The 15055-nt window shown below is 47.1% G+C and overlaps 1 long non-coding RNA gene across 1 annotated transcript; it reads left to right on the top strand.

Annotated features, from left to right (window-relative positions):
* The first annotated feature begins 413 nt into the window (after window positions 1–413).
* LOC308570346 lies at window positions 414–13366 on the top strand. The gene is made up of 2 exons (XR_014001148.1): window positions 414–491; window positions 13206–13366. It is a non-coding gene; the product is annotated as an uncharacterized lncRNA (long non-coding RNA).
* The last annotated feature ends 1689 nt before the right edge of the window (window positions 13367–15055 follow it).

Genomic DNA, 15055 nt, shown 5'->3' with positions numbered 1-15055 from the left:
TAGCAGTGTAATAGGCCATCTATACCTGGGGTAACAGCACAGCTGTTCCAACAGGTTAAAAAAAAGATGCATTTCCTGAGCTTTAAAGATGAACAGGGAAAGTGAACAAGGGCGGAGGAGCTTTTGCTCACAATATCATGCAGATGCCTTGCAAAAAGTGAGTGAGCAGAAAGTTGCGCTTCTGCAGTACTTTTCCAGTGGATAAACTGCCATAGTGTCCATCGTCCCCTTTTCTTCTTTTTCTGAAAGAAGCAGCTAACTAACATAACCCTCACCATTCAGCATTGGTTCCCATCTCTTTTCCTCAGAGAAATGTGTCACTTCATGCTTCTAAGACTAATAATAGATTAATTATCTCAATCATAGCAATTATATCAGTAATTGGAGGACTGAGATGATTACAATTACTAGTAATTGTAATCATCTCAGTCCTCCACGTAGTACAGCAGAATTTTCTTAAACACAGCTTTGGTATGAGCAATGATCGAAAGGTGACTCTAAAGCTCAGTGTTTCGTAATTTCACAGAATTTTACAAAGAGGTGAAGATGCATTTCAAGTAAAAGTTGCAGGAAGAATTTGATGGAGTCCCATATTATTAAAATTGGGAGGAGATGAAAGTGGGGGTGGGGCGGAGGGTTAGTTATTCTTGCTGTATGTAATAGGTAATATATGCCATACACAAAAATATTCCATAGCTTTTTTTATGGGAGCTGTCTCAGGCAATCCACCAGGCTGGGACGTCTGTAGATTGGGCAATGATTTTCCTCCAATCAGCCTTTCCATCTTCTGCCTGAGGAATGATGCCAGTTATGGACATAGCCAGGATTTTTGCTGGGGCAGGGGCAGAACCTCAGATCTGTATTGATTTTTATTGATGGGGGGGGGCAGCTACGCACATGACGCCAGTGACATTCTGCCACAGCAGAGCTCCAGCATTCTCAAGGAAATGTGTGAACAGACTCAAGTGCAACTGGTAAGGTAAAGGGACCCCTGACCATTAGGTCCAGTCGTGGCCAACTCTGGGGTTGCGGCACTCATCTCGCTTTACTGGCGGAGGGAGTCGGCGTACAGCTTCCGGGTCATGTGGCCAGCATGACTAAACCGCTTCTGGCGAACCAGAGCAGCACACGGAAACACCGTTTGCCTTCCTACCGGAGCGGCACCTATTTATCTACTTGCACTTTGACGTGCTTTCAAACTGCTAGGTGGGCAGGAGCAGGAACCGAGCAACGGGAGCTCACCCCATCACGGGGATTTGAACTGCCAACCTTCTGATCAGCAAGTCCTAGGCTCTGTGGTTTAACCCACAGCGCCACCCACATCCTGTGCAACAAGTCCCAAAATGGATCACACTGTGGCTGGGGAGTGGCTGAGCCAGGCCAGGACCCTGATCCAGTCTCACTTGCCAGGATGGCATCAGGATGGGTCCAATTGCCTGGTGCAGTGCTTTTCATGCTCCCCACCTTCCCCGCTGGCTGGCTTGCATTGCAGGGGTATAGATCATGGGTAGTCAACCTGAGACCCGGGGGCCAGATGCGGCCCAATCGCCTTCTAAATCCGACCCGCGAACGGTCCGGGAATCAGTGTGTTTTTACATGAGTAGAATGTGTCCTTTTATTTAAACTGCATCTCTGGGTTATTTGTGGGGCCTGCCTGGTATTTTTACATGAGTAGATGCTTTTATTTAAACTGCATCTCTGGGTTATTTGTGGGGCCTGCCTGGTATTTTTACATGAGTAGAATGTGTGCTTTTATTTAAAATGCATCCCTGGGTTATTTCTGGGGCATAGGAATTCATTCATCCCCCCCCCTCAAAATATAGTCCGGCCCACCACATGGTCTGAGGGACGGTGGACCGGCCCACGACTAAAAAAGGTTGCTGACCCCTGCTACAGATGCTATAGTGGCCCACAACTGCATCAACTGCCACCAGGCAGCAGCCACGGTCAGGACTGCAACCAAAGACAGCAGTTACTAGACAATGGGAACAAAGGGTCTCAAATTGAAAGACTTACAAGTAGGTGTCATGTGGTGGCTATTCTGAAGATGATAGAGAAAATTATGTATCAGGCTAACATTTTGATGTTTGTTTATCCATTTTTTTCTGCATCCTTTCCTTCTCTGAAAATAAATAGAAATGGAGCAAGATTCTCTGGAGTCGGCCCCTAGGATGCAAACATGGTATTCAGAAAATAATATCACTGCAGATAATAATAGTAATAGTCCCCATCTCCAATGCTGTTCATTCTACACTAAACCCTGTTAAGACAAAGGCTATATTCTGCAAGATATAAAGTACTTGCTGCTCTGCTAAGCTGGTGATTATGTGGCAAAACAGGTTAACTTTGTATAAGGCATTAAAAAGATTTTTGGGATAAAATACATTGTCCCCAGGAAAACTCTGATTCCATATAGCAACATTTAAACTCTATAAGAAGGGTTTTGGTTATGCTTCTTTTAGATCTGGTTCCCATGAAATTTGATGTGTGTTGTTTTTGGGTATCTCTAGAGAAAGTTGTATATAAATATTACAGTGCATAGATCAGTTTTAATAGCATAGATTAGTTATGCAGTAACTGTTTAATAGCATATACTTTAATAGCATAGATCAGTTACGCATTAACTGTTATGGGGATATCTGAACTGGCGATATCTGAAAAAACGGGTCTTAGGCAGAAGCCAATACAAACTGCCATTTGTCTAGCTTCTGTTCATTTTAAATGAATTTGCACAGCAAGTTCCATTGAAATGAATGAACACTGGGCAGTAATGGTGCCTGTGGATCATGCAAAGTGCCATTAGAGTTGATATTCCGCTGCTAAACTCCACACCTCTATTTGAGCGAAACCCACCATGGCATTTTGTCTTCCTTTGAAAAGAAGCTTCTTCAAACATCTGTCAGTATCATCGGAAATGAAGAACCATTATGTGGCGGAGAAGAACATAATACCTTTAAGATTTCAAGAACCAAAGAATGAGTAAGGAGACTTTCCTCCGCTAAACAGTTCCTTTCAATATTGAATAAGTTTGAGAACCATCCAATCTGCTGGGTCAAGACGGGGTCAGGTTTCTTGACCTCCCCACTCCCCACATCTTGATAATCTAGAAAAGAAAATCAATTTTGGTCTCTGAGTTTGTGAAGAGCTCATAATTGCTTTAGTCCAAAGCAGAGAATTGCTGCTATTTCTGCCACCTTTCAATCTTTAAGAGATGGGGTATCATTTTTCAAGGCCAGTACACTGTCAGGATTAAATTGTGTGGTAACCAAGTAGAAAGATTTCTACTTGGAATTAGATTTCTTCTCATCACAGTGGTCCTTTGCTCAGAACCAAGAGGCTTTCTTCACCATTATCTATGGCAAGATCGCCACATGTGGTTGTGGTTTTTTGTTTTGTGGGGTGGGGGGGAGCAAATTGCTGATGGGGAACAATTTTGTCTTCTCAAGGCCATATTCAGTGTTGATGGGCACGTTGTGCCTTAACACGATTGGACAGGTGAAGTTCAGTCCAGAATTTGAACTTCAGTCTTTATTTATTTTACAGTATGATGCATTGCCCAGTTATGCTGCTGTGCCTTCAGACAGAAACTGAATCCTACGGCTTTTATTTTCCCTACATTCACATGTTGGATGTTTCATAAGGGTGCTGATTGTATTGAACCTAGAATCCATGAAAACATTCCATCGTCAATTGGTTAAGAAGCTATTGCAGATGAACTAATGGGACACGCAACAGAATATTGCATTGTAGTGTGCTCCTAGGCAGAAATTCAGCTCAGATTTTAACATGAACCTAACTAATTCACAGGGACGCGGGTGGTGCTGTGGGTTAAACCACAGAGCCTAGGACTTGCCGATCAGAAGGTCGGCGGTTTGAATCCCCGCAATGGGGTGAGTTCCTGTTGTTCGGTCCCTGCTGCTGCCAACCTAGCAGTTCAAAAGCACGTCAAAGTGCAAGTAGATAAATTGGTACCGCTCTGGCGGGAAGGTAAACGGCGTTTCTGTGCGCTGCTCTGGTTCGCCAGAAGCGGCTTAGTCATGCTGGCCACATAACCCGGAAGCTGTACACCAGCTCCCTCGGCCAATAAAGCGAGATGAGCGCTGCAACCCCAGAGTCAGCCACGACTGGACCTAATGGTCAGGGTTCCCTTTACCTTTAAAGGTAAAGGTAAAGGTACCCCTGCCCGTACGGGCCAGTCTTGACAGACTCTAGGGTTGTGCGCTCATCTCACTCTAGAGGCCGGGAGCCAGCGCTGTCTGCAGACACTTCTGGGTCACATGGCCAGCGTGATGAAGCTGCTCTGGCGAGCCAGAGATGCACACAGAAATGCCGTTTACCTTCCCGCTAGTAAGCGGTCCCTATTTATCTACTTGCACCCGGGGGTGCTTTCGAACTGCTAGGTTGGCAGGCGCTGGGACCGAGCAACGGGAGCGCACCCCGCCGCAGGGATTCGAACTGCTGACCATGCGATCGGCAAGTCCTAGGCTCTGTGGTTTAACCCACAGCGCCACCCGCGTCCCTCCCTTTACCTTTACCTTTAACTAATTCACACTTTCCTCAAGCAATATGCAAACCGAAGCACAGCTAGCCTTAAAAACCCATACTTCTCTGAATTTTGGGACACAGTTCTTCAATCAAATAATGTTTACAAAACTGTGTATACTGAGGGGAAGGTGTGTGCAGATTTATATATATCTGCAAGTAATATTCAAAAAATGCATTGTATTAGGGATCGTTGCTTGCAAAATGTGTATATCAGGGGAAATGCCGTTTAGAAATGTGTCTGGCAAACATCCTGTATCAGCTATTCCAAAGGTGCTTTGGATGAAATAGACTCAAGTTCATGAAAATTTATGTCATCATAGATGTGGGACATAGTTTGCCCAGAGATAAACTAAGTAAAATAAGGCGGAAAATTTGATTTCAACCTACCCCCATCATTCTGCCCAGACACTGAGGTCCAGTGCCAAGGACCTTCTGGAGGTTCCCTCACTGCGCGAAGCCAAGTTACAGGGAACCAGGCAATTCCATTCAGAAGCCAAGTTACAGAGAACCAGGCAGAGGGCCTTCTCAGTAGTGGTGCCCTCCCACCAGATGTCAAAGAGAAAAACAACTACCAGACTTTTAGAAGACATCTGAAGGCAGCCCTCTTTAGGGAAGCTTTTAATGTTTGATGGTCTATTGTATTTTAATATTTTGTTGGAAGCTACCCAGAGTGGCCAGATGGAAATTATGGAGGTCTAGCTTCCCCCTTATAAAAGAAGAAGAAGAAGAAGAAGAAGAAGAAGTTTTATTTATATCCCTCCCTCCCCAGCCAAGACCGGGCTCAGGGCGGCTAACACCAGGTATAAAAACAATTGATTAAAATACAACTTAAAAACAAGATTAAGTACAACATTAAAATGCAGCCTCATTTCAGTAGAAACTCAAATCAAAAACTTTTTGGGGATGAAAACGTCAAATCTTCACCAAGGCCAACTATCCAGACTGGTCCTATGCAGGCCAGAAAAAAGCCAGTGAAATCCCCAAATAGGAGTTCCATCACAGAAGGAGAAAGGAAAAAGGAATGGGATGGGATCAAGTTGATGTATAGATGTATAGATAGGGGGATGGGATTCACCTAACAAGTCCCATCAACAGAAGCCCTGCGCAAGGTCTTCCACTTGCGTAAATGGGAATTGCCACAGAACAGTGCACAGAGTAGGAGAGGGGGATTGCCCCATCTGGTAAACTGAAAAGCTCGCACTGATGGAACAGTCAGCCGAGTACCATATTGAAGTCCTCCCATGATTTCCATCAGTGCACAGACTCTCTCTCTCTTGAGTTTTTTAATACAAAAAGAAAGAAGAGCAAAAGAAACATACATCCTACCTAAACAAAAGCACACAAAAACACACTATTATTGCCACCCCCAAACCCTTCCCACCACCACATCCCTTGCCTTCCCTCCGCCACACCATGACTTCCTTATTTTTTAAGTTCAATCTAATCATTGCACTCTTTAGATTTTGGATTTTTATCTCTTTATAACGTTCCTAGATAATGTTGTTCTTTCTGCTTTACTCCTTTCATTGAAACATATAAACATATTCTTTATGGAACAATATTTGTCCATGTATTCTTCAAAGCATTGCCATTCTGGTCTAAGTTTTTGGTTTGTCTGCAATCTGATACAGGCAGTCAGCTTTGCCATTTCTATGAACTCGCTTAGTTTACACAGCCAATCATCTTTTGTAGGTATTGCCTCGCTCTTCCATTTGCTGGCAAATATTATCCTGGCAATGCACTGACTCTCTGTCCTTAGGGGCCTAGAACTCGGGGTGAGGCTTTTCCCAGAATGGAGCTGAAGTGATAATAATAATGAAGTGAGTTCTGGACCATAAAGAAGGCTGATGGCCGAAGAATTGATGCTTTTGAATTATGGTGCTGGAGGAGACCCTGGAGAGTCCCATGGAGTCCCACTGCAAGAAGATCAAACCTATCCATTCTGAAGGAAATCAGCCCTGAGCGCTCACTGGAAGGACATCATGAAGCTGAGGCTCCAATACTTTGGCCACCTCATGAGAAGAGAAGACTCCCTGGAAAAAACCCTGATGCTGGGAAAGATGGAGGGCACAAGGAGAAGGGGACGACAGAGGACGAGATGGTTGGACAGTGTTCTTGAAGCTACCAGCATGAGTTTGACCAAACTGCGGGAGGCAGTGGAAGACAGGAGTGCCTGGCGTGCTCTAGTCCTTGGGGTCACGAAGAGTCGGACACAACTAAACAACAACAACAACAACAACAACAACAACAACAACAATTTATTATTTATACCCCGCCCATCTGTCTGGGCCTCCCCAGCCACTCTGGGTGGCCTCCAACAGAATATTAAAATACAATAACTTATTAAATATTAAAAGCTTCCCTAAACAGGGCTGCCTTCAGTGAATTGCAAAGGCTTCACCAATTAAGTTCCTCTTCCGGTGCAGTTGTTCAAGGCATGGAGCCTAATCTGTGTAAAAATGTGGCAACTTAGGGGGCCAAACTAGATGTGACATTTTTTGTGAGGTTTGGCATTGCAGAGCTGGTTAGAAACCAAACCAAACATATAGGCAACAGTGGGGAAACAAGGAAGCCAGATCAGGATCGTTTCATGGAGGAAGGGAGCTTTAACCCTATGTCTCTACCACAGTTACCATCAACATCCCATTCCCACACCTGCTGTTTTCAGTGGGAGGTGCATTGGAAGTGGGGCAAGATCAACAGCTGAGCCGGTGCTTGATTTGCTGGTGCATATGTCAATCATTCAAACTCAGATAGGGAGGTAGGCAGGAAGGTATATAGATAGATGTGTTTAAAGAGGCAGACAACAACAATAACAATATGTCATCAACCAACCCCAGCAAGCTAGTTTTCTACTATCTAGGGTTCCTGTCCTGATCATAGTACTTTGGGATTATATGGGTAGTTTTCTTTCTTCTTTTTTAAAAAGTATGCAATTAGAGCGGGTGCAGTGAAGTGGTTATAAGTGCTGAGGTGTGAGATAGATGTTCCCTGGTTCAACTCTCTGCTGAGCAATGAACTCATTAGGAGGCCTTGCGCTGTTTCTCAGTCTGCCCCCATCTGCAAGATAAATTGGGATAATAACGTAAGAATTTGCCCTCCTGTGCCATCAGACCCCTGGAAATGCGCTAATGTATCAGAACGTCTAAGCGAATAGAAATCTAATGATCTTTTAAAAGTTAGCTGGCAAAGTAGGTAAGCTCTCAAGCTTTATTTTGTTTTAAAACTGTGAGAGTGTTTGTCAGGAAGAGGAGATTTTGAAATGACAGGCGATGCTTCACTGATGGAACCAGATTTCTCTTTGGGCTCTCTGTTTTTCAAAGGACATCTTTGTTCCTTGATGGAAAATGCTCTGGGCTGTTTCATTTATGACATCTTCATCCTCTTCCCTCAGCGTTGGGAACACAACATGTAATATATATATATATATATATATATATATATATATATATATATATATATATATATATTTCCCCACCCTGAAATAGCAGATTCAATAGAGGATTGAATAATACAATATTCCTCCCCAAGAAAATTCACGAGTTGACCACCTGAGGACGCGAGGAGACAGCACTTGGGGGGTCTGCTTTTCGGGGGCAAACAAGCCAAGCAACTGCTTGTGGTCAGTCACCACGGTGAAGGGCCGCCCGTACAAGAAATCATGGAATTTTTTTACTCCCTTCACGATTGCCAGACCCTCCTTGTCGATTTGCGAGTAGTTCCGCTCGGTTGTGTTGAGTGTCTGGGAAAAGTACGCCACAGGTACCTCCCTTCCATCCGGGAGTTGGTGCCCCAGGACAGCGCCAATGCCATAGGGCGAGGCGTCGCATGCTAGCACCACCGGCAGCCTCTCGTCCAAGTGTGCCAAGACCGAGTTTGAGACAAGCAAGTCCTTGACTGCCTGGAATGCGGCCTCCTGGCGCTGGCCCCACACCCAAGGGGCCCGCTTGTCCAGGAGTCTGTGTAGGGGCTCCGCTACTGCCGCCTTGTGGGGAAGGAAGGAATGGTAAAAGTTCAATAGTCCCAAGAAGGCCTGAAGTTCAGTCTTGCTCTTGGGCGCTGGGGCATCACAAATGGCCCGTACCTTGTCCCCAGTCGGGTGGACCCCTTCTGCGTCCACCATAAATCCCAGAAAGTCCACCTGAGGCACTCCTAGTAGACATTTTTCCCGCTTCACCTTGAGACCCGCCGTCTGGAAACGGTGCAGAACGGTGCGGAGGCGGTCCTCAAACTCCTCTGGTGTGGGCCCGGCAATCAACACATCATTGAAGAAGGGGGTGACGCCAGGAATCCCTTTAAGGAGAGAGTCCATTAGATTCTGGAATATGCCTGGTGCCACGCTGACCCCGAATTGCAGCCGCTTTACCCTGAACGCTCCTCTGTGCGTCACAATCGTCTGTGCCTCTGCTGTGGCCTCATCTACTGGCAGCTGTTGATATGCTTGGGCCAAGTCCAGCTTGCCAAAAATTTTCGACCCAGCGAGGGTGGCAAGGACATGGCTGACCACTGGCACTGGGTATGCATGGGCCGTGAGGGCCTTGTTTATGGTACATTTGTAGTCTGCGCAGATGCGGACCGAACCATTAGGCTTGACGGGTGTGACGATTGGGGTTTCCCAGGGGGCATTAGGCACCGGCTCCAGCACTCCTTGCTCCACGAGCCGGTCCAATTCCTCGTCTATACGGGGTTTCAAGGCGAACAGGACCCGGCGGGCCTTGAGCCTGACCGGTCGTACTGCGGGGTCAAGCTGTAGCGCAATGGGGGGGCCCGTATACTGTCCCAATTTCCCGTCGAAAACCCCTGGAAATTCCTTGCATATGGCGTCCACGTCCACTTGTAAGCTAGTGTGGTTCACCCCGGTGACAGCTAGCCCCAGTGGTCCAAACCATGCCAATCCCAGTAAGCTAATGTAGGGGCCCTTGACCACAAGCAAGTCCAGTTGCCGCGTCCGCCCTCGGTATTGCACCCTGAAGGTCCCCACCCCCATTGTGGGGACCTTACGTTTCTAGAAGTCCCATAGGGTGAATGGGGCCGGCCTGAGTCTGGGACCCCCAGTAGGACACAGTTTCCTTAAGGTCCTTGCCGAGATTATGGATAGAGTTGAACCCGTGTCAAGCTCCATGCGGCATGGGGCCCCCTCTATCTGTACTTCTACATAAATTTTCTCTACGTTGGGGTGGGGCAACTGGTATACCTGGCAGTCCGTGAGCTCCGTCGAGTTGCCTTGGTGCGTTGGGCCCCGGGAACTGGGGCTCTTGGGTTGGTCATCTGATGCCTGGTGCCGGGTGGGCCGAGCCCGACACACCCGGGCGATGTGCCCCGATTTTCTGCACTGCCTGCACTCTGCGTTGCGGAAACGGCAGGTCCTCCTCTCGTGACTCTCCCCACAGCTTGCGCAGTTTCCTCCTTCTCGTCGAGGCAGCTGTGGTCTGTGCGCTGCTTGAGTGCGCTGCTGTACTCGGTGCACCTCCTCCCTGTCAGATCCTGAGTCGTCGGTGAGGTCTTCGTGGTGGACCCTCAGTTGGGATGGCAGGCTCGGCCGTGCCTCTTGCGTCGACCTCTCGGCAGCTTCCATTGCCAGGGCCTCCTCCAGAGCGACCTGGAACGTTAGGTCCTTCTTAGCGTAGAGGCGTCGTTGCAGCTTCTCATCCTTCAGGCCACCGACGAGGCGGTCACGAAGCATGTTCTCCAGCTCTGAGAAGTTGCAGAACCGGGCAGCTTGGCGGAGAGAGGTCACAAACCCAGTTATGGTTTCCCCAGGGGCTTGTCGCTTTGCGTAGAAGGCATTTCGACGAACCACCACTGAGGGCTGTGGCGAAAAGTGCCCCTTCAGCTGTTCCATTATTGTTTTGTATGGAACAGTAGCAACGTCTTCAGGCGCAAGGAGAGCCCGGGCGATTTCAAACGTCTCCTCTCCGCAGACACTGAAGAATATCGCCCTCTTCTTGGCGTCTTCTTCGTCGGTGACCCCTTTGGCTTCTAGGAGGAAGGTGAAACGGGAGGCGTACGCTTCCCAGTCTCCAGATGCTGGGTTGAATGGCGAGAAGCTGCTGTTGGCTGCCATTCTGAGTTCCTTGTGTCCCGGAGCTGAAGCCTGGATACACGGTGCGAGGCAGCGGTGCGGCAGGTGGCAGTGCTGCGGTGCTGTGTGTGGCAGTCAGCTCAGCGGCATCCCACCTTCGTCGCCAGTGAAATATACTCAGAGTCGCAAAGTGATTTCATGCTCTTTATTCAGCTCATAGTGGTGAGGAGGAATGAATGAAAGTCCCCTCACAGTATCTGCTTTATATACATTATTTACACAATGGGCTGCACATGATTGGCTAATTCCGGAATTCTACTGCAAGCCAATCAGGTTGTGGATTCACTTCTATCTGGAGCAGGATTGGGTGGTTCCTGCCAACCAATCATACTGCTGCATTGTTCTAGGACCAATCAGACTGCTGCATTCTGAATCCTATTGTTCTAGGACTAATCAGACTGCTGCAATTTGGATCCTATTGTTCTAGGACCAATCAGACTGCTTCAGTTTGGATCCTATTCAACTCAGTACATAACAACGAGAATAGAGGGCATTGTTGTTGTTTGTTTGTTTGGAAACCATGAGTAGGCACAGGGGTTCAAATTTAAGGCAGAGATTGGGAACTTGTAGTCCTTGAGATCAGGGGTTGTGAATCTTTTTCAGCCTGAGGCACCAGATCCAGAAATGGATCACCTATTCTAGAGCCAAATGTTGTTGAATTCCAGCTCCCATCAGCCTTGGCCAGCCAGCATGCCCAATGGTTAGGGATGGTTGGAACTGTAGTCCAGCACATCTGGAGGGCCACAGGTTCCTCAGCCCTGGTTTAAGGAGGGGGGGGGAGAGAAACCAATCAGATAAGTGGAGGACAGATGAGGTGGTATTGTAGAAAATAATAATTTCATAAAACTGTATTTTGCTGATTCCACTTTCTTTTGAGTCTATGGCCTAGCTAAACTAAAAGGGCCTGTACCTGTCTTTTATAGTACAGAACTAGCTGCTTTTAGGTACTGTGCTTTGTGAACGTCCATTTCAGAACACTAAAAAGGAAAAAAAACTTGTCAGATTCTATGGTGGTCATTGTATGCATTGAAAGAGAATCAGCTAGGCCTGGCAATTGTGATTAATCTTGAATAGTTTTGCAGGCAGATGAAATGGAACATTGGAAGGCATTTAACAAGCAGGAAAATTAGTCAAAGTCTTAATAAAGAAAGACACTGAATGATGGTTATATATAATCACATGATATTATGATGAGGGCTGATCTGAAGGGCCAAATGATTTTGATTGGTTCAGGATGATGACATTGTGTTGCAACTACAGTGGTACCTTGGTACTCGAACGGCTTCGCTCCCAAACAAATCGGCTCCCGAACGCTGCGAATCCAGAAGTGAGTGTTCCAGTTTGCGAACGTTTTTTGGAAGCCAAACATCCGACACGGCTTCTGCAGCTTCCGATTGAGTGCAGGAAGCTCCTGCAGCCATAGGCGCCGACTCCATGGGGCTTGAGGGGGCCCGAGCCCCCTCAAAAAATCGTTTGGGGGGGCTCCGCCCCCCCAATAATCTCCGGCGCCCCTCCAGCAGAGCGCCATCGCCGCCCCTCCCCCAGCCCAAAATGCACAGGGTCGGGCTGCATGCCTCCTGCCCTCCCTCCCGAGCAAAAGCTCCACCCAATTTCCTTCGGAGCTGATTAATAGGCGCAGCACGCTCTCCCCTATTCGCTCACGAGGAGGCTACGCCACTTTATTTGCATATTCATGAGCTTATTTATTATTCATGAGCTTTCCCGGGGGCCCCCCCCCATATTTTTTATAAGTCCGCGTCCCTGCCTGCAGCCAATCAGAAGCTGCACCTTGGTTGTCGAACCATTTCAGGAGATGAACGGACTCCTGGAATGGATTAAGTCCGAGAACCAAGGTACCACTGTATTAGGACTGCTGTGATCCTTTGATTGGTGAATAGAAATGACGTGTGTAATTTGGAAGTGTATTAAGGACATTGCTTTTGATGTGGTTCTTTGCAGCCTCCTTATTTTTGAATGCCAATGCTCATCAACTTTGGGGGGTGGCAGCCCCCTCAAATATTTTATTGGGGGGGGCAAAGGGGCCTTGGCTCCTAGGAGTTGGCTCCTATGTCCCAGAGACTGAGAAGGTTCAATGGGTAGCAGCTGAAAAATATAGAGGATGGAGGACTTTGAATCTGTTCCGAATGCATCAGCTTTATGGGCAATCAGGAGTGCCAACTTGGCCCCGCGACCGTGGGTGCCTGGGTCCATGGGTGCCATGCAGCGTGCATGGCCCTGGCCCTGAAATTTGTGGTGCCCAGCCTCTTATGGGGAATTCTGTGGGTGCCCGGGCACCCAGGGCCCCAGAGAGTTGGCACCTATGTGGGCAATTGTATTGAAACCTCTTTGGATTGTTCTGCAGTGGAGGGAATTCAGCCAGTAAAAAACCCACTTCACCCTGTGAATTTGATTTGGGAAGCTGTTCGATTCGATCAGCAGGACAGGCAGCAATTTGGAGTCTAAGCACCTGCCATGCTTTTAAATATACACCAGGGGGCACCATGCTACCACATATGCTACAGTTTTGCTAATTGTGTGCCCTTCCCCCACATCTTACTTTTTGTTTTGTTTTTTGTAGATGCAAGAGGGGAGAAAACAAACAGCTATACCGAAAGATAATGTTCCCCAAGGGACCAAAGAACAAATCCAAATGCAGGCACGATGTGATCTTTCGAAAAGAGAAAAGGGTTGATTTTTGCACCGTGTAATGTGGATAAAATAAATTCTTTCCCTACTAAAGTGTGGCTGATCATATTTGCAATGTATCTTATGGCAATTTCTCAAATGCAAAACCTGCTTGTCTTTTTGCCATACTGAACTGCAACACTTCCAAGTTTCACTTTTGGGTTGCCTCTTCTTCTTTCAGAAGATGGAAGTTGTATTTTTATTTGGACTCTCTCCCCCCCCCCTTTTTTTTAAGCGACTTTGCCATCATTTCCCTCCTACTTTGCAGTATTTTTAGATCTCCGTTCCAAGCCTGATGGACTGATTTAGCATTGCCATTCTGAGGAACTGTCTTTCTTCTGCTCTGGTTGAATTAAAACAAAACCCTACAACAGATGTACCCATTTCATTTTTCCTCTCCTTTGTTTGATTATCCCAATTGGGCCTGAGTCCCACTTGGAGTTAAGGGTCTGAGAAGGCAAAGGGAGAAAATGAGAAAGAGAAGAGTAGCAGAGTAAGAAGAAAAGAAAAGTGGCGTGGTGTTGGTGGCGGGGAATATTTGTAATTCTTGGGACCAAAGCACTGGGGCTGCAGGAGAAGACATGTTTCTACACAGGACCCTGGTATCTCCGGTTAAAAGGTGTACCTAGCAGGCAATGTGAAATGCACCAGAATGAGACCTTGGATAGGCTCTGCCAGTCAGAGTAAACAGTATTAGGCTAGATGGTTGAACAGTTAGACCTGGCATAAGGCAGCTTCCTCTGAGCCACACATGCATGGCAACACATCATCATGATTTGTGAGCATTTTGCAACTATGAAGTACAGTGGTGCCCCGCAAGACGAATGCCTCGCAAGACGAAAAACCCGCTAGACGAAAGGGTTTTCCGTTTTTGCGTTGCTTCGCTAGACGAATTTCCCTGTGGGCTTGCTTTGCAAGACGAAAAAGTCTTGCGAGTCTTGCCATTTTTTTTCGCTCCCCCCCTTTTTCTAAGCCGCTAAGCCGCTAATAGCCTTTTAGCTGCTAAGCCGCTAAGCCTTTAATAGCCACTAAACCGCTAATAGCGCTAAGCTGCTAAGCCGCTAATAGGGTTGCTTCGCAAGACGAAAAAACCACTAGACGAAGAGACTTGCGGAACGGATTATTTTTGTCTTGCGAGGCACCACTGTAGTCTTTTTTATTAACTGCTGATGGCCCTATTTGTGGCCCTCGCCTAAACTTTGCTTCTGCTACTGTATAGAATCACTTTCTGGGCGCTGCTCTCTCCTTCTAGGTTTCTCCTTGTATCAAATTATTCTTCCTGCCTGCTAGTGGCAGCCCTACAGTTAGGCTGAGTGAGGCAGTTGCCTCAGGCAGCAGAAGCTGAGGGACAGGCAGTGGGCAATGGTATGAGTACCACTGTATCCTGTGCTCCCTAAGCTAGCCTGCTGCTTCAAGTGTGGGATACAGTGGTACCTCGGGTTAAGAACTTAATTCATTCCGGAGGTCCGTTCTTAACCTAGGGTACCACTTTAGCTAATGGGGCCTCCCACTACTGCCGCGCGATTTCTGTTCTCATCCTGAAGCAAAGTTCTTAACCTGAGGTACTATTTCTGGGTTAGCAGAGTCTGTAACCTGAAGCGCCTGTAACCCGAGGTACCACTGTATATTCAGCCTCATATAACCTATATACGTAACTTTAATTAATGCTTCAAGGGGTTAAGACCATAGAGTAAGCTGTCCTGCCAGGCTTTATGGTCACACATTCCACTGTATGAACCCTAC

The sequence above is a fragment of the Podarcis bocagei genome (genome assembly GCF_964188305.1).
Source record: "Podarcis bocagei genome assembly, chromosome: 12".
NCBI classification, from domain to species: Eukaryota; Metazoa; Chordata; class Lepidosauria; order Squamata; family Lacertidae; genus Podarcis; species Podarcis bocagei.
This window is presented reverse-complemented; position numbering and strand designations above follow the sequence as displayed.